General features: G+C 41.4%; 1 protein-coding gene across 3 annotated transcripts in view; it reads right to left on the reverse strand.

Moving 5' to 3' along the window:
- SGCG (sarcoglycan gamma) overlaps positions 1 to 19,406 on the reverse strand; it is a 139,485-nt gene that overhangs the window by 93,726 nt on the left and 26,353 nt on the right. Inside the window, exon 1 of one of the 3 annotated variants that reach the window (XM_003919756.4) lies at positions 18,653 to 18,788. The exons of the other annotated variants lie outside the window; for them this stretch is intronic. The gene's annotated coding sequence lies outside the window, so the exon portion shown is untranslated. Of the gene's footprint in view, positions 1 to 18,652; positions 18,789 to 19,406 lie in introns of those variants that run through there. 3 annotated transcript variants of the gene reach the window in all.

Genomic DNA, 19,406 nt, shown 5'->3' on the forward strand with positions numbered 1-19,406 from the left:
GCATTCCTGTTACAAGGACAGCCCATAGGTCCCCTAAATCAGCACCTCTGACGTCATCTTTCACCTGGGTCACTGCAACAGCCACCTGACTGTTCCCTGCCTGTGCCTCTAAATCTCCTGCAGTCCATGTCTAACATAGAGGTATCAGAGCATGCATCGGTTCACGCCTCACCTCTGCAGCAAACCCTCCTGTGGCGTCCTATTTCACTCAGAGTAAAAACCAAACCTCTCACCCCGGCAGACATGGTTCCCTGCCTTCTTCCAGTCCCTCTTGCCCTGACCCCTCTTGCTCCAGGCACCATGGTTTTACTTGGCCAGGAGTTCCTCGAGTGCGATCCCACCTCAGGGACTGTACAGCTATAATTCCCTCTACCTGGAAGGTCTCCCCCTGCCTGCATGGCTCCTCTCACTCTGTTCAAAGATCGCGTGTCAGTGATCTTCGCGATCATCCAATTTAAATAACAGGCCCCAGCAACACCACCACAGAGCTCCTATGCCCCTTCCTGGTCTTTTTTTTTTTTTCTGTAGCACTTAACTCCGCAGACATACTATATATTTTACCTACTTATTTTACTGTAAATGCTCACCTCAGCATATATAAGCCCCAAGAGGTTGAGGTTTTCAACTGTTTTGTTATTTTATTGTACCCTCATCCCCTAGAACAGCCACCGACATATAGTATGTGCTCAATAAACATTTGCTGAATTAATTACACCCAAATGTTGAATGGAAAAATACCCAGACATTTTTATTTCAGCATACAATAAGCAATAAAACGGGTTGAGAGTTACTTCAGAATTTCCTCAACTGTTTATAAGTTAATTTGAAGCCTATGCATAAACAGGGTACGTTTATTGTGATTAGTTGTTTAGGACTCAGTCTGGTGAGGTTCTCCCAGAAAAGGGGATCCTGGGGAATGTGGTGTCTTTGGCGCCTGAGTCGCCTGACATCTGCGCCCTGCTGTGCTGACACCTTAAGAAGCTGGACCCTACTTCACCTGCGCTGGCTTTCGGAAGCTGGCAACCTGCTTTCTAGTCCTCCCATATTTGAGCTGTATTTACCAATCTATTTTTTTTTTTTAAATTGTCAGCCGTATTTCTTTTTATATTGTGTTTTATGATAGCCTTCTTTAATGTTTTTAAGTGACATCTACCGGTGTTCACTGCATTTCATAAAGAAGTTCTTTTACTCTAGATAAGCGTAAGTTAAATCACTAGGTGAAACACTCAATTTAAATATTTTTCTAAAAAGTTGATTTTGTTGTTTAATAGAATGTTAGTTTATATTTCTCACAACTCACAGTGGCTTTCATTTTTATCAGATACTAATAGAAAGTTACATTTAAATTTAAAGATAATTTAAAACTATATAACTTAGCTAGAAAGCCAGCAGAGACTTTCAGAGGCTGTCTGGTTCAACCAGCTTCTTTTTGGTCTATACTCAAATTAAGCTTGAGAAGAATATCAAAGGCTGGGCGCGGTGGTTCATGCCTGTAATCTCAGCACTTTGGGAGGCCGAGGTGGGTGAATCTCAAGGTCAAGAGATTGAGGTCATCCTGGCCAGCACGGTGAAACCCCCTCTCTACCAAAAAATAAAAAGAAACATAAAAAATTAGCTGGGCACAGTAGTGCACACCTGTAGTCCCAGTTACTCGGGAGGCTGAGGCAGGAGAATCACTTAAACCCGGGAGGCAGAGGTTGCAGTGAACCAAGATTGTGCCACTGCACTCCAGCCTGGAGACAGAGCGAGACTTCATCTCAAAAAAAAAAAAAAAAAGAAAAAAGAGAGAAAAAGGAAAAAAAGAAGAATATCAAACTTCAGCACTTGGAGATAAAACAACTGCATAGTGGATTCATATTGGTAAGAAATTGCACTGGAATTATGCATAGCACTTTGTGATCTATTTATAAACCCTTTATAAAACATAATTAATGAAATATGTATATTAGAACTTAAAATCTATATTCCATGATAAATAATTCTGATTTTTAATGTATCTTAAAAAAATTTATTTTCATAGACTCCTTTATTAAAACACATTTCATCATTTAAAAAACTACATTATTTCTCCTGATACCCATCCTTCAGAGTATGTTGATGCTATACTTAATTTTGATCGCTTTTCAAGGCATCTCTCAGAGACAGTTATCAATCCTTTCGTGTGTAGGGCTCCAGAGGTGAAGCACTATATTTGCTTTGGCATAAATATCAGCTTTTACATGCTTCTGAATTCATGATCCCCTGTTTGTTATTTAAAACAAAATGACCTTAAGGAGAGGTAGTCTGTCTGCTACATTATTTGATTCTTGTCATAGCATAAAACATAGCAAATCAAACATAGTGTCTACAAGGTAAATGTTGCTAAATGACATTCTTCATTTCAACTAACATTTACTGTCATGCCTAGTTTGGGTAGGCCATTGTCAAGACTCTGAGACAAAAGATGATAAATGCATGGATAATGTCCAAAGGAGTTAATATCAGATGATTTTTGAAAAGGTGAGTTTGAAAAAGAACTAAACAGACCTTTTAGAAATGAGAAATTTAATTCTATCTAATAAAGAATGAGTTATATAGCTTAAAGTTATCGGTCTGATGCTGACTTTGGCACACCACTTTCGCTTTTAATGTCTTTCTGGTACACATTTCCACCAGTTTGCTTTCAACAGGTCATTCAAGAAATATCTACAAAGCTTTTTGTTAATGTTGCATCTTTTTCTTTTCCCCTCATTGGGATTTTTTAAGTCTCTTTACTTTTGGTGTTTTCCATGCTCAGAATGATTTTATTTCATAAATTTGAAGTAATAGAAAAGTCTTCAGTTATAGAAAATTCTTGGCAATTGCTTCTTTAACCATTATCTTCCCTATATTTTCTCCAGTCACTTTCACTGGGGCTTCAATAAAACATATTTAGACTTCTGCATTCACCACTCACGTCCTTTAAACTTAGCTTTATATTTCAACAGCTTTATCACTCTGTGGTGTTTTCTAAGATCTACCTTCCAATAGACCAATTCTCTTTGCAGCTGTAGATAGAGAGTAAACCCTCTTCTAATCTTCATGGGAGATTCACCTGAGTGTAAGGGCTGGCATTCCACCTGCCTTGGGTAAGGTCCTTGCTGGCCACAGGGCTTGCTGACTGGGGTCTTAGCAAATGTCTTATGGTACATACGATGTTAATCTGAAAACTCCTGGAAAATTACTTTCCACAGTTTCAAAAATTGTCTTTATAATCCATGTCACCTAACTCTAATATCTAGACAGGTGATTTCTTGCTAGGTAACAAGCACCATCATGCTGCATCATCCCTCCAAATGACAAGGTAACCCATGTGAGAAGTTAATTACAATGATGTGACTACGTAACCGTGACCAGTATCAGTTATGTGCACATAATGGGCAATCAGTAAGTGCTTGTTGAACACATGAATGCACAGGGAGTGGGACTTACCTACAGGTTGTGGTGACACAGCTTTGTGTTACAATAACAAAAAAAATGAGCTAGTGATGAGTAATTGACAAGTAAGAGAAAATGGAGCCTCTAGAAACAAGCCCACGCACACAGATTGCAATAAGGCAATAAAAAGTGAGAAGAGGCATCCAGTCGACACAGGTTGCTTTTGCAGGTGGTGAGCTGGCAGGGAAGAAGTGAGCTAGTGTGCTGGTTACATTCAGGCTGCCTGTGTTATGCTAATACTGAGAATGACTGAATGAGTTTTATCTCTATTTTACATTATACGTCCAAGAAACCTCTCATCCGGTGTTAATTAGTGGCAGTAATTCTCAGTGTGTTCTCCACCTCACTGTTTGCACCGTAACTTACATCATTCTGAATGAGAGCCAACATTTCGGAAAGCAGGAAGAGGGGGAGGTGCTTGCCCTGGGAGATGTGTGGCACAAAGAACACCAGGGCAGATAAATTGGGAGAAGTGTTTACCTTCAAGATAGGACAAGGTTAATATCCTTAAAAGAGAAATAATTTCAACGAAGGAAAAACGGAAAAAAAAATCCAATAAAACTCAAGCAATGAATATGCATATACATAAAAGAAATACACTTGACATATAAACAGAGCAAAAATGTTCAGCTTCACTCTTAATTAAAGAAATGAGGACAAACACTCCTGCTGCAGCAGTTTTCAAAGATTAAGGGAAATTTAAAAACTGATAATAGGTAATATTGGCCAAGTGTTTGAAAAGGAGACAGGCTGCTTCTCTGACGTTGAAAGTGAAAGTTAACATGAACCCCCGAAAGATACTGGGCACTAAGTAAAAAGAACATAAAAAAAATAGTAATTCTAATTCTAGTAGCTTACCCATAGGAAACAACTAGAAATGAAAACCAGAATTTGTGTCTAAAGATATTGTATTTACCATTATCTATACTGGGGCAAAACTGGACATTAAATGAAGGATTAAAAGTAGAGTGATTAATTCATCAGATTATCACAGTATTACAAAACTAGTGTTTTGGGTATGTGAAATATGTTTGAACAACATATTTCCTGGGGAATTTCCTGGTGAAATTCTAGTGATATAATGTCAAATGAAAAGTTAGAATATATAATACATATTAAGATACATACCCATATTAAAAATAATGGAAAGAAACTAAAAATTATTAATAATTTCCTTCTATAGTCCACCTTTTTTCATTTAAAATAATATTTCCCAAATTTCCTTTGTACTTTTTCAGATTCACAGAATTGATATATATATTTCTTTTATAATAGTAAAGTTAATAAATTTACCATACTCATCCCAACTTCATGACTATATTTAGGATAACCAAATAATTTCAAGAATAGTTCTTTATCTTTCAGTGAAATTTCTCAGCATAGCACACTAAATATAGCAAAATAGATGGATTGTAATTATCAATTGCATCCAGTTATAATCATCATAATTCTTGAATTCACATATACCCTTATTATATACACATATAGCTAGATTAAAAGGTCATCAAATCATTCTCTCTTGTTTACAATAAGATTGACTTTTAAAATGGCAAACTCTGTCATTTCAAAAACTTCCTTACAAAATACACCAAACCAACAGAATAAATGCCCTTTAAGTATCTAACACACCCGAAAAAAAAAAAAGAAAGAAAGAAAAAAAACCACTTTTATTCAAATGAGCAAGTGACTAAAAGGCAAAGAAACAAACAAAAGCTCAACCCCACAGGCATACACGTGCTAGCTTATAAGACTGGGGTCTTGTTTTGATTTTTACTTTAGCTATCGGCTCATTTTAAAACAGTCTTATTTTTACAAAGGTAGGCAATTCAGATGGACTTTTCTCATTGTTCTGTCCTGGTTTGCATTAGGTGTTCTCAGAAGTCTAAAGCTTTTACGGTGTCGTTAGGTAGAACTTGGCTAAGAAATAATACCAACATCCAGAAACATTAACAAGTTAGCAGAAACAAGATGTGGAATGGCGACTGAACGAGACCAGCACTATGGATACCTAGCCTCTTGACCAAGACCAGTTATTTGTTACCAACTTTCCTGCAGCTCCTGGCATGATTTATACCTAAGTATAAATCAAGTCTGACTTAGTGCCCACATATCTAGTGGTTAAGTTAGTAGTAGGCTGCAATTAAGAGCTGAGTTAATGTTAACAAAGAGCTATATTGAGGAACTGCTGGAAGCTCAGCTGCAACCCTGTGTCTACTTCGGTATTGTATTACAGTGGGCACCTACTGTCTTCTTCTGTATCCTGTGACAGTGGGCGCCTACTGTCTTCTTCTGTATCCTGTGACAGTGGGCGCCTACTGTCTTCTTCTGCACCCTGTTATAGTCGGCGCCTACTCTTTTCCTGTCTGTACTTAGAACACTCCTCAGTCCCACGTGGTTGTGGTCCAGGTATCAATCATGTGGGCCTAACTCCAGTAACACAAGTGTGTACGGGGCACATGCTGACCAGTCAGGGCATATCATTATTCCAGACACGGTGAATGTCATTGGGAAGTCATGGGACACAAGCAAGCCAGTGTCAGTCATCCCAGAATTCATATGAATGCTCCAAGAGAGAAGCTGGCCTCTGCTATCAGAAGTGAATGGACTTAACATTGTATTGCCAACATTCGTCCCTCTGCCACTTGGAGAGAGCCTGCCAGAGAAGGAATCAGGAAGAACGGAAAAGAGGAAGAGAGTGTGAAAGTAGGAGTGAAATCCTAACAGCATCATTTGAGATCCTACATTCAGCACTGCCTAATTTATTTTATAAATTAATACATTCCACCTTCACTTGAACTTCTTTCACTTGGGCTGCTGTAACTTGCACCTGAAATGGTCCTGGATAATAGACACAGCAAGAGGTGCAAAGGCAGGACAGCTTATGAAGGTAAACCCTGGAGTAAGAATACATTGCACCCACACGGTAAGTAATGCTTGCAACTATTTTTAACCTATTTTCCTTCTGCATCAAACAGGCCCTTCTAAAGAACGGGCAAGTCTTTAGATAGAAGGATGTATTTTGAGAAGTTAGTCAGCCATGTTTAGCTTTGGCTAATATCAATCAGAGGGATCACACAATCTCCTTGCTTCCAAATCCAATACTCACTTTCCTAGTTTATTTCTTTCACTTTTTAAAATTTATTTCACTCTTCATTTTATTTGAAATGATTGGCTATTTCCCCTTGAAAATACTTTTTTCTTGTATTCTTAAAGTCAATAGTTTCCTAATTTTACCTTTTATCTTTCTGGACTGTAATTCTCAGGCCCTTTCATAATCTTTTCGTTCTCTCTGGCTTCTAAATGGTGGATTTTGCCTGATCTGTTCTGGGACCATCTCTTCTCTTCCATTAATCTTTCAAGGTAATCCTATTCATTTTCATGTCTTTAAATACTATATATAGGCTGATGGTTCCCAAATTCATATCTCTATCTAAAATATCTCTGAACTCTAGACTCTAATCTGATAACTGCCTGTTTGACATCTTTATTGGTATTTTGAACTGAACTTGTTAAAAAGTAGTGTAATTTTCAATAACTTTCCCCCCTTTTCCCAAACTTCCCCCTTCCCTTCTCTAGCTCCTTCTCAGTCCATGGCACCAGCCATTCCCAGGGATCGGCTCAGAAGCATGAGTGCCATCGTGATCCCTTTGTCTGCCACCCCACGTCTACTTCATTTGCAAGCCCTGCCTGCACGTCTTGAGGACAACTGTGGTCATCCTGGTCTCCCCATCTGCACGGCCGCCATTCCCCTCCAACACCGGGGGCGCAGCCTCTTCAGAGTCTCCTCCACCTACTCTGCCTCCCTTAATCCAATCTCCACATGGCACCCAACGAAAAGACCATTGTTGCCCTGTTTAAAGTCACTCGTGGCTTTCCACTGCATGTCAGATGAAGCTTCACTCCATCTGGTCCAGCCAGGCCCTCCAGCTCCATCTCACCTCACTCTGCCCTTCTTGGCAGTACCAGCCTTTCCATCCCTCAAATGGAACAATCGTTTTTCTATCTTGCAGCCTTTGCACATGTTCCCGCTGCCTAGAAAACTGGTCCATACCACGTGGCCACGACTCTGTCCTCCTGACCTCAGCCTACCATGAGCTCCTGCTCCTGTCCTTTTATCCTGTACAATCTTCAACTGTGTCCTGTTCATTTCCTACAAATCTCCTTTTAGGACATAATGATGCATTTATTCGTTTACTTTTTATTGCCTGATCTTCATTAGACTCACCTCCAGGAAGACAGGAAGGGTGTCTGTTTGCTCATGATATAACTGGCACCTAAAGTAGTGTCTGGCACACATAAAAGGCTCCATTGTATGTATTTGCGAAAGGCAGGCAGAATAAAGAGTATTCTCATCTACAATGTATTAGTCAAATAGATGTCCATGTCTAGGATATAGCATTACAATTAAAAACCTAAATTATTCTATCTTTACTCATACTTCATACATCTCTCATACCTGTTCTTAATAAAGACCCTGCCAACTTCAATAGAAACTCCATGAACAGCTGAGAAAAGAATCGAATGAAGGGGGAAATGGTAGATTTGCATATTACTACTTCCAGACCCTTTTACTTCTGTAATAGTATGACTGATGCATATGTCATGATTCATAGGCTGAAACTTCCTTCATTTTACATCTCAACGGCCAAGTACACTACTCTATTTTCTAGCGTAAATTTTAATCCATAAGCACTGTCTTTGAGTAGCGTATTTTAGGGCTCGAGGTCACAAAAATTCTACCTTCCTATGATGAATGTGTTGGATTTGGGCGGAAGATTAGTATCTGAAAAGCACTGTTCCTACTTTTGCTTTTCAGGTCTACTAGCTGAGGCATTTCCCTTTTGCTAGCATATAAACCAGACTGAATATTAAACATAGGCCTTATTTAGCTCTACAAGGAACATTTTATGGCAATCAACTCTGCCAACTGATCAACTCAAATGACCTATCAGGCTTCTCCTCACAGCTTGGGACTGCTGGTCAACACAGTTCTGGGATGCATCCTAACATTTGGTGGAATACATCTGAAACGCTCTCCAGCAGCACTGTCTGGTTTTGACACCGGGTCCTGGGCCAAGCAGTGGTCCATGGAGCCCTGTTTCTTTCTGACCCTTGCACCCAGTGTCTTGACAGCGAAAGTTCTCCTTGCTGTCTCTCTTCCTCCATTCCTCCTTCAGACCTGCATTCCCTTCTTCAACTCTACTCCAGTCTGAGGTCTTACTAACACTCCAGGGAAGATGGTAGAGAAGATTTATTCATAGTTTCTGAACATAAGACTTGAGAACAATCTGGTAGATTAAAGGCATGCTATTATTTTGACTCATAAAATATAATCGAAATTACTGTGGTTGATCTCTGCTTTTAAAATATACAAATTGATGTCATTTCAATGTCAAATGAAGATGATTTATGTCTTGATTTAATATGTAATTTTTAGTAGACTCTCTCTCTCTCTCTCTCTCTCTCTCTCTCTCTCTCTCTATATATATATATATATATATATATATATATATATGTATTTTTTAAAGCTTTTGTTGTTGGTTTTGTGTTCTGTTATCCAGAAAGTATCTGCCTATTACTCAGAAAATACCTGCAAACATGTGACCTGTTTAATTGGACAGTATTTTCTGAAGGTTGTATCAACAGAAAAGTTTCATCAAATGTAGTTTTCAATTATTCAAAAAACTTTTTAACACATGAGGGTTTCACAGGGCCGTTTATTAGCATCATAAAGGTTTTCCTAATATCATGAGTGATATAATAGTTTTCTTCTGTGGATGAGCTTGCAATGGTGAATCTGACTTCTTAAGGTGTATCTGACTCCTGTACCTGCTGGCTTTCTCACAACAGGTGGATTGTAAAAATATTGTGGGTCAATTACAAGGATTTAACATCATGAGAATTGTAAGTTTCATAAAGGTTATCATGCCTCAGTTACTATAATTATTTCAAACAAAACCATTTTATTATGGCTGGACATATAACTTTTATAACCAATCCAATTAACTTTGTAATTGTTGTGATGCACCCCCAGTATATGTAGATAGCCTATGTGTCCGGAGGCCTGTGTTTTCTTAAAATTCATCCCCAAAGCTCCAAGTGAAAATTACAATGCTCCCAGAATAATTAGCACAGAGAACGTATTCCATTTGCTATTATTGCATAGTATGTATAAAACTTATGGTTTCTGAATCCAGATAATCTTAATATTTCAAAGATGGCATATTTATAGAGGATGATACTAGATCTTGACAAAGTTCTGAAAATTATTACTAGAGACATTACTCATATCAAATCAGAAGAACTCTGTAATGCTATATATTAATAACATTATCAATTAAGACTCATCAAATACCAACTTACTAAAATTATTACATAATTGACCTATATAATGTTCATGCATTTTTCACGTATACTCACACAAAAATATTTTAAATAGAGCCATTATACTAAAATTATTTTCAGTATTAATTCCGCTCATGTATTAAAAACTTAAACATTTTACATTTTTATTCTTTTAAAATAGTTCGGTAGCGGAATATTATTTAATCACACTGATCACCAGAATAGCAGTGACCTCTGATTGTATCTTCCACCTACCGCCACTTTAAAGGAAAAATGATGCCTCTTAGACCACTTCAGGTTCTGGCCTTGGAAAAATTCACCCATTCACAGAATGGCAGCTTTAGTGTGGCCAGAACAGGGCTCTGCGTCAGGGCTGCAAACACTGAGGGATGGACCTGCCGGTGCCCCTATGGGGTTACATGCGTCCGCGATGGAAAGGAGGCCATGTGGTCTTTATGGCAAGCTGCGGTGGAAGAAAGCAGCATAGACCTCCAGGAGTTTGGAATCAGACGTGCCATCTGCAGCAGAGAACCATATGCTGTTTGTAAAATACTTCTCTAAGTGCTACTAGGTGTTGGTGGAGGCACAGCACCTGGCCTTGGGACAGCATAACTCCATGCACAGAGTTTCTCATCATGACCTGAGCTCTGTCAGATGCGTCAAAGCCTGAGGTCAGGAGCCAGCAGCAATCGCTGTAAGTCAGAAGTGGGGCACCAGGGACGGGGCAGGCAGAGGGGACACATAAGCTCCATATACAAGGGACCCAGAGTACCAATCGCTCACCACTAACACACCTCTCCCAGCTCCGGCCACACAGGGGTAGCTCTTATGGCCAGCCTTCTGGGAAGGAAAGAGGCCACACCTGGCAGGTCTCTGTGGGTGTAATCCACAGGCCGGCTGCCACGTTGCAATGGGGTGGCCGTGAAAGATGGTGGTGAGAGGAAACTTTCTCACAGACAAAGCTGCAGGCAGTGGTCCTGTGTATCTAATTCTTGGGGAAACAGAAATCACCCGAGGTTGAGGTTAGAATATAGACTGTCTCATGGATGGTGGTGAATGGCTTGGCTGGAAGGGAATAGGGACGACAGAGAAGTAAGTCTAAGAGGCTTGTGGATGGACCTATTGGGCAACAAGGGGGAAGATCTTTTATCCACATTAACAGCCTCCAAACCGTCCACTGAAGCAGGGGCACCAGAGAGAGGTGCTCAACCAGTTGACACAGCTGGCTGATTGCCATCCACTCCAGGGCTCCCACATGGGCTCATATGAGTATAGAGTAGCCCAGAATGGTGGCAGGGAGGGAGGCCATGCCAGGCTTCCCCTCGGCAAGGTTGGTCCAGCTACAGCCCCTGCTGAATGTCTAAACACTCCACAGCAGACACCAGTGCTGAACCCGGATGTAGTAGCGTCCCTCAACAAGATCAAACGGCTATTGGGTGGCCAGGGGGTTACATCATCTTGATGGGAACTGACACACAGGCCGGGGTGGGTTTGTCTTTTCCACCTTGGCCAGCATCACTATTGAAGGACTTAACAGAATGTGTGATCCACTGATGTGGAATCCCACAGGATACGGCAACAAGCCAGATGACCCACCTTACGGCAAAAGTGGAGGGGCGCTAGGTGTATGACCCTGGGATCCCCTATTCTTGCTACCTTCTGTATTTCACAGCAGCTGCTGGCCTGACAGCATGATAGAACAATCTTTTAAAGTTGCTGTTGAGGCCCCTACTTTGAGATCCCCTGTTAGGATGGGGGATGCATCAGAATGCAGTTGTGTACATCCGAAATCAATAAACATTACGGCGCTCCATCCCCACTGGATAGGATACATGCCTCTGGGAACCAACGGTGAGCATAGAAGAGGTCATGTTTGCCAGCTGGGAAGTGTATGCCTCCCATCCCCATTACCATGGGCTCTGTGGATCTGGAAATCTGCTCCCAGCAGGGAGTGCTTCTTCTGGGGGAAACGTGAGTCCCAATCATCTTCAAGCTGCTATGCAATCATTTCACCTCCTCACACCAGATACCACGGTGAGGACAGGATGCACCATTCTGACAGTAATTGTCTGGGAAGAATATGTTTGTCACCCGGGTGGACCAGCAAGGCATTTGCTGGTTTTCCTCTGGCCATTGTGACAGCAAATGCTCAGCCATGCATGAACCACAAGTGCATTGGGACTGGTTAGGGCTTGGTGACTCGGGCTAAGGCTCCTCAGAGTTGAATGTCAGGGTCACCCCAAGGCTACTGAGACCAGCCAGGGTGTTAGATGAGAATGAAGAGAATGCTGAATGAGTAGGTGAAGGCGGTGGGAGGGAGAAAGGATGGATAAGTATCAGCTGCAGTCCCAAGACCATCTGCACAAGGGGAGGCTCCGGTTCCAGTCATTGATACTCCTTCAGCAGTTCCCCAGGAAAAGAGATCAATCAAGCCCTTGGGGGAGCTGTTCCTAAATTAGGCAAACAAAGCAAGAGGATCTGAGTGATGCGAGGGGTGGACTCTGGTGCTAAGTCACCCTGTCACCCTTCAGAACCAAGGCACTCCTTCCTGCAGTTGCGGGAGTGACGGCTGATGATGAGAATCTTTACACTGCAGTGAGCTGCATCGCCCGTGGCTGTGTGTCCCCGTGAGAAACACACTCCTACGCTTCATCAGTGCACTGGACAAAAGCCCAGTCCCCTGACTAGGTTTGGGAACAGCCCTGCAGGCCTCCAGCTCTGTGGCAGCTACAGGGCTAGTCAACATCTCCTTCTGCCCACTTTGCCGCCTTTGCTCTCCTATAGGGTTTTTTTCAAAGTGGGTTCTAATACATGGCGCGCATGTCTCCGACTCGGAGTCTGTTTTCCAGGGAACCTGTTTAAGCAATTGCTATTGGAAAAATTGGGATTTAAAAGTGATCAGGGGCCAGGTGCAGTGTCTCACGCCTGTAATCCCAGCAATTTGAGAGGTCGAGGCAGGCGGATCACGAAGTCAGGAAATCAAGGCCATAGCGGCCAGCATGGTAAAACCCTGTCTCTACTAAAAATACAAAAATTAGCTGGGCATGGTGGCACTCGCCTGTAGTCCCAGCTACGTGGGAAGCTGAGGCAGGAGAATTGCTTCAACCTGGGAGGTGGAGGTTGCAGTGAACTGAGATTGTGCCATTGCTCTCCAGCCTGGGCATCAGAGAGAGACGATGTTTCAAAAAAAAAAAAAAAAAAGTGATCAGGTACACTGATGGGTTTGTCAGAAAACTATTCAACTTTAGATATGTGAAAGATGTCAAAATCAAAATGGAGTCACTAATGTTAGGAAAACTCCGACAAAGAGAACCAGGGAAGGCCACAGAGTTTTTTATGCTTGTATGCTGATAACAAAAATGCTCACAAAAGATTGCAAAAACCACAGCCTTAAATACTTCAGTGAGGACATCTGCCTGTCCAATCTCATGCTGGTGTTACTCTTGTTACTGATCTTTGTAGCCAAAGATAATCATTTCAGAACAATTACGTAACGCTCATATTCCCATTGCAATGCTCTATTCACAAATGAACACCTTTTCTTTGGGAGCCTCTCCTTGTTTGTTATTTAGGTTGACATTAACACATGTCAGGTTCGCTGGAGGCAGGTTGAGATGCAGATTCTCAATCAGGTGATTTATTAAGTGAATGCTCTCAAGAGGAAGACCCCAGGCAACCAGGGAAGCCAGCTAGGTTAGGAGAGGAAGCTGGGCAAGGTGTGCACCGAGGCCAAGAGCACTTCTTAGAGAAGTAAGAGAGAGAGAGAATAAAAAAGACCTCCTTACTGGTCATCCAGAAGCCAGTTCATGTATTAGCCCTATGAGGGGAACCAGCCTATACCACAGTATCGTTTGTCCCGTGTAGACACGATTCTTGAACTTGATGTTATTTACAAAGAAGAACAGAGTTTAGAATATTCTTAAATTAAAATTACTCTGTGTCTAACGAAACAGAGAATAAAGTAGCCTGTAATATATTTTATAAGTATTTTGATTTTTATAGTAAACCTGCAATTTTCAAGTAAATCAACTGTAACTGCCCCCCTCAAGAAAAAAAAAACAACAACAAATCTTTGATTTGCCTAGTCCCTAAAAATTGCATATAACCAAATTCTAACTCTGAAAAACGGTCACATAATATTAAGTGAAAATTTTCAGAAAAGGAAGTCATTTAAATGTATCAGCTACACTGAGCTTCTTTTTAGTTGCAAGTCTCTAAATGCAAAAAGGAATTCTTGAGGTACACTTAATTAAGTTTCTTATCAAATGTAGTATATATGCATCTTTCCTATGGCCAGACAGTTCATTAAGAAAGTTTCCGCTGGCTTCAAGGCTATTATTCACTTCCACCCTTATTATCACCTTCGCCTTGGGATAGGAATGAGACGATTTTAAGTGACTTCAAATGTTGCCAAAATACACACATTCAAATGCATTCCAGTATGGAGAGAGCACACTCATACTGTTTCACCAAGATTAACATTTTAGAATATTTTATATCTGCTGGGCATGGCGGCTTGCACCTATAATTCCACCACTTTTGGGTGCCAAAGCAGACAGATCACTTGAGGTCAGGAATTCAGGACAAGCTTGGACAACGTGGTAAAACCCCGTCTCTACTAAAAATATAAATATTAGCTGGGCATAGTGGCACACACCTGTAATCCCAGCTACTTGGGAGGCTGAGATGGGAGAATTGCTTGAACCCGGGAGGTAGAGGTTGCAGTGGGCTGAGTCGGCGCCACTGCACTCCAGCATGTGCAACAGAGCAAGACTCCATCTCCAAAAATAATAATAATAATAATAAAGAGAATATTTTATATGCAGTTTTCATTAAGAGCTAAAGTGTTGAATGACAGTGTGCTATAGCTGGCCTAGAGTTAGAAACTGAGCAACGCCATTTTATACAAGACAAAGCTGTTTTTCAGAGTAAGTTGTAACGGCTGCCCCATCCTCCCACAATGACTGCTGGCCTTAGCTTCTGTAATTATAAACAGCTAGCTTGCTCTGAAAAATAACCACTATGTAAAGCTGCTTGCCTCTGCTTATCAATAAATGCCAGAATTGCTTGCCTTTGCTTACCAGTAATGACCAGAATAAGCAGCCCAAGCTAATTCCATCCTGGCCCCTGCGACTTGTAATAAGTAACTAAGATCTGTAATTTCCACCGCTACCCAGACGATGTGTAAACTAACGTTTATCTTGACTTCTGTAGACCCCTTAGGTAACAATCGAAGTGACATGTCCCCTAGCTTTTGGAATGTCTGGAGTCCCCTACCCTCATCTCTGCCCGGGAGGTGATTTACGGAATCCCCTGGCCCTCAGAATGTCTGAATCCCTTCAGCCCCATCCCCATCCCACACCCTCACCCCGGAGGTGGTTTACGGGCATAAAAAGGTCTTGTCACCCTCCTTTCAGGGCCACGGGTTGGAGAGACATGAGTCCCCCATGGCCGCTGGCAATAAAGACCCTGCAATTTGGCATAATTTTGTCTTGGTGTTAACTTTTATACTCGATCCAATACTTCAAAAGGAAGATTTTCATGGGAAAGGTACAGTCACTTGCCTTTCTTTCCTTCATAAACGCCACCAGTAGGGCTAGGCAGGCAGCCACCGGGAGTGCCAGGAGGGCTATTAGCATCCTGGAATGCACACGCCACTTCTGAGCAGCCATGGCTGCGTGCAGAGAACGTTCTCCACAGAAACAGCAGAAATAGCCTCAGCCTGGAGTCTCCTGCCTGCTTAGGGCTCCTTTCTGGTGTTTTCTTAGGGGGCTGTGAGAAGCAGGTTCAAGATCCTGACCAGTGACCTCCATTTTCCTGAGGTCTTCCTGACTTGCCCTCAGTGGGGGTCTGGTTAAGAGGGTGCGTTGCAGGGATGATGATGATGGAAGCTGCTATTTACGAAGAAGTCAGAAACCTTCTAAATGCCTTATATGGACTGAATTCGATACTTGTTAAAATGGGAGATGCTACAATGTAACTCCTCCCACCTTACAAATGAAGAAACTGAAGCATATAGAAATTAAGTAATTCATACAAGGTTAAATGGCAGTCTGGCTCCATAGCCTAAACGCTGAATCATAGCCTCTTTTCTTTGATGTTAGACTTTTCAGAAATGTTTCTCAAGTAAAACTAATTGAGCCTTTTCAAAACAGAGTTAAACAAGTCACGAAGGTGAAGCTAGGTTTCAAGGTACCCTTCCCTGCCTTCTCTACTGCCTTTGATCCATTCTCCATGACAACTGGAGTGCTCCTTCCAAAGTGCACATTCGACTTCACTGCTCTCCGATTCAGAGGTTTCACTGGAGCTTAGGATGAAGCACTAATGCCTTCGGGAACAGCGAGCCCCCCTTCATCCGCATTCCTCAGTGGTCCTACACACCAGTCATACTGAAGTCGAGTATTCACTGAGATTGTCACAGATTCTGAGAAAAGTCCTGAGACCTTTTCCAATCCACGAATTACTAAATACTCCTGTACCAATGTTCCCATAAAACTGTGACGTGGTAAAAGCCCCATAAAACTGCATACCTCAACCAAACCTCGGCTTTCTGTTAGCACTGCTCTCTGTAACCCTAATGTGACAGGCAAGCAGTCCAAACCCACGCCACCGTCTTGGCCCCTGCAACTTGTAATAAGTAATTAAGGACTGTAATTTCCACCCTACCCAGACAATGTGTGAAGAAATGCTTATCTTGACTTTTGTGAACCACTTAAGTAACAATCAGAATGTCAAAAGTCCCCCGGCCCTCGGAATGTCTGGAGCCCCTCACCCTCATCTCCACCCAGGAGGTGATTTACAGAATCACTAGCCCTCAGAATGTCGGAAACCCCTCATCCCCATCCCTGCTCCTCATCCTCACCCCCGAGGTGGTTTTAGGGGTATAAAAGGTCTTGATGCCCTCCTTTCGGGACCACAGGTTGGAGAGACGCCAGTTCTCTGTGGCCGCCAGCAAAAAAGACCCTGCAATTTGGCATACTTTGGTCTTGGTGTTGACTTTCTATGCTCGGTCCACTACCACAAAGCTATCTACAACCTAACATATACAATTACAAATGAAGCTGGAATCTGAAATGGCCAAAGTCGCCAGTGATGCATCCTGCAATCCTCCTGAGAACGTGGTAGAGCTATCTGGCCCTGCAGTGGGTTTGGAGAATAAAGCCAGTCAGATGATGTTGAGGCTGAGAGACGAGGAGGAGGGAGGGAGAGAAAGGAAGGTGTCATGAGGGTCAACGTGGGTTCAGAGGGAACAGATCAGTGGCAGAGTCATCCTCAGGAGGCAGTAGTTTCTCCCTTCCCGCTAGGAAACCACAGCCCTGGTGCCTCAGCTGAGAAGACAGAAGGGTGGTGATGAGCCATGGATTAGGGAGTGGAGGGAGATCCTCTGAACACATTGGGCATCCACTCTAATTTACAATTATTATGATTATCATTATTAGCTGGGACTACAGGCTTGTGCCACCATGCCCAGCTAACACTACTTTTCATTTGTCTTTGAATGACAACCCAAAATGAATCCTAGAACCTATAAAATGAACCCCAACTTGTACCATTATTTTTTAGATTCTGCGAAGGTGCCTCTTTATACCTACAAAATATTCGCAAGAAAATTAGCAAAAAATAAGGGTGTATTCTGTGGTTCCTTTTGTACTGGTAGTTACTCCATCCTGCTGGCAAATCTTTCAGCCTGTTGAGTTACATTTTCCCTTATTACTTTTCTGTAAGCCTTCCTTTCTGTTTGCTAGTCGTCACATATTAATTTAGAAAACACAAAGAAAGAACCCATAGGCCAGGCGCAGTGGCTCATGCCTGTAATCCCAGTGCTTTGGGAGGCCGAGGTGGACAGATCACCTGAGGTCAGGAGTTTGAGACCAGCCTGACCAACACGGAGAAACCCTATCTCAACCAAAAATACCAAATTCCCCAGGCGTGGTGGCTCATGCCTATAATCCCAGCTACTCAGGAGGCTGAGGCAGGAGAATCGCTTGAACCAGGGAGGCAGATTGCCCTGAGCCGAGATTGCGCCATTGTACTCCAGTCTGGGCAGCAAGAGAAAAATTCTCTCAAAAGAAAGAAAGGAAAGAAGGGAAAGAAAGAGAGAAAGAAGAAAGAAAGAGAAAGCAAAAAAAGAAGGAAGGAAAGGGGAAGGGGAAGGGAAGAAGAGAAAGGAAGAAGGGAAGGGAAGGGCGGACCCGTAACTTCAGTAAGCCGAAGCATTAGCACATGGGTATTTTACCCTCCTTATGTTTATTTTTTCATTCATATTTTGAGCAGCACTTTATATTTTCCAGATTTGTGGGAAGAAAAATACTTCCCTTTTTCACTCCAAAAATAGTCGGGGAGCCAGGTTGCTATTTTGCTCCTGTTTTGTTTATTTCCAACTCATAAAGTCACTGAACTTTTCTTGTCATTCATTTTAGTCTATTTCTGAGTGTTTATAACAAAACCATCAAGAAAATCTAAAGCAAATGTAATTGTACCACTAAAGTTTAAGAGCAGAATTAGAAGTAGGTGATCTTAAAGATGATACTTTGTCTAGATTAGCTACAGGATAGAATTCAATTCCTAATAATATAGAAATGCTATCTTTCACATTTTACAAATCAAAAAGATTAGAAATACAGGATTATGCTAAAATACATATTAGTAGTCAGAATAACTTAGTTGAAATGAGAATTTTATATATTTTGATCTATCATGATGTTGAGATATACAGTTTATTCAACATTATTTTAAATGTATTAACTATTATACCACCAAAAAGAAAGAATATTAAGAAACCTCCTAAGTGTTTGGTTTTTAGGCTGCCTTTTGTAACAACATAAAATCCAAGTAAAAACCGAGCACTTACCTTAGCTATTAAGAAAAGCACACTGGCGAATGAACTACAACCGGCTTGTGCTCTACGGAAGACAGAATGCTTCCAACTTTTCCGTGAGTTACAGAATGAGAGTGAAGGAGGAAGCCTCAGCAACCATCCCTGGAGAAGGGGCTCTCACGTGTTCAGCCCTGTCTCATGTTTCATCTCTCACATTAGCAACAGGCAGGTCTAATTTTACTCTGTGACATAAACAGTTCATGCCACACTTAAAATTCTTTGGGCACCAATTCTGGGACACAGCTCTTCACATGCCAAAAATAAACCAAAACCCAAAACCAAACCAAAACAAAAAACCAATCCATTCTTCTTACAAAACCAACATTGCAACGTTTAAACCCGAAAGCATGATAGTCTCATATCATCACAACTTTCAAAAAAAACTTGACCTCAAACAAATAGCAAAAAAAAAAAAAAAAACTTCTGAGACTAGTTTCCAGTAGAAACAAATGTTGATAAAACTTTATGAAAAATCTCTTCAAATTATCATGCAACAGTGAAACCTTGTGACTATTACACGTATACTAGTCTCATCCAAATGAAGGGCATACTATCATTTTAACAGTCACTCTTTAAAAATCACTTTCCATAAGCCTCTTTAAGTGAAAAATGTTAACATTTGAGGAGAAAATCTTAAACAGTGATCACTGTAATAGAAGGTAAACTCTGCATGTTAAAATTATGCCAGTTCTTTTCCAGTAAACTAAGATTTCTATTATATTTAACA

Source organism: Saimiri boliviensis, chromosome 16 (genome assembly GCF_048565385.1).
Source record: "Saimiri boliviensis isolate mSaiBol1 chromosome 16, mSaiBol1.pri, whole genome shotgun sequence".
Classification (NCBI taxonomy): Eukaryota; Metazoa; Chordata; class Mammalia; order Primates; family Cebidae; genus Saimiri; species Saimiri boliviensis.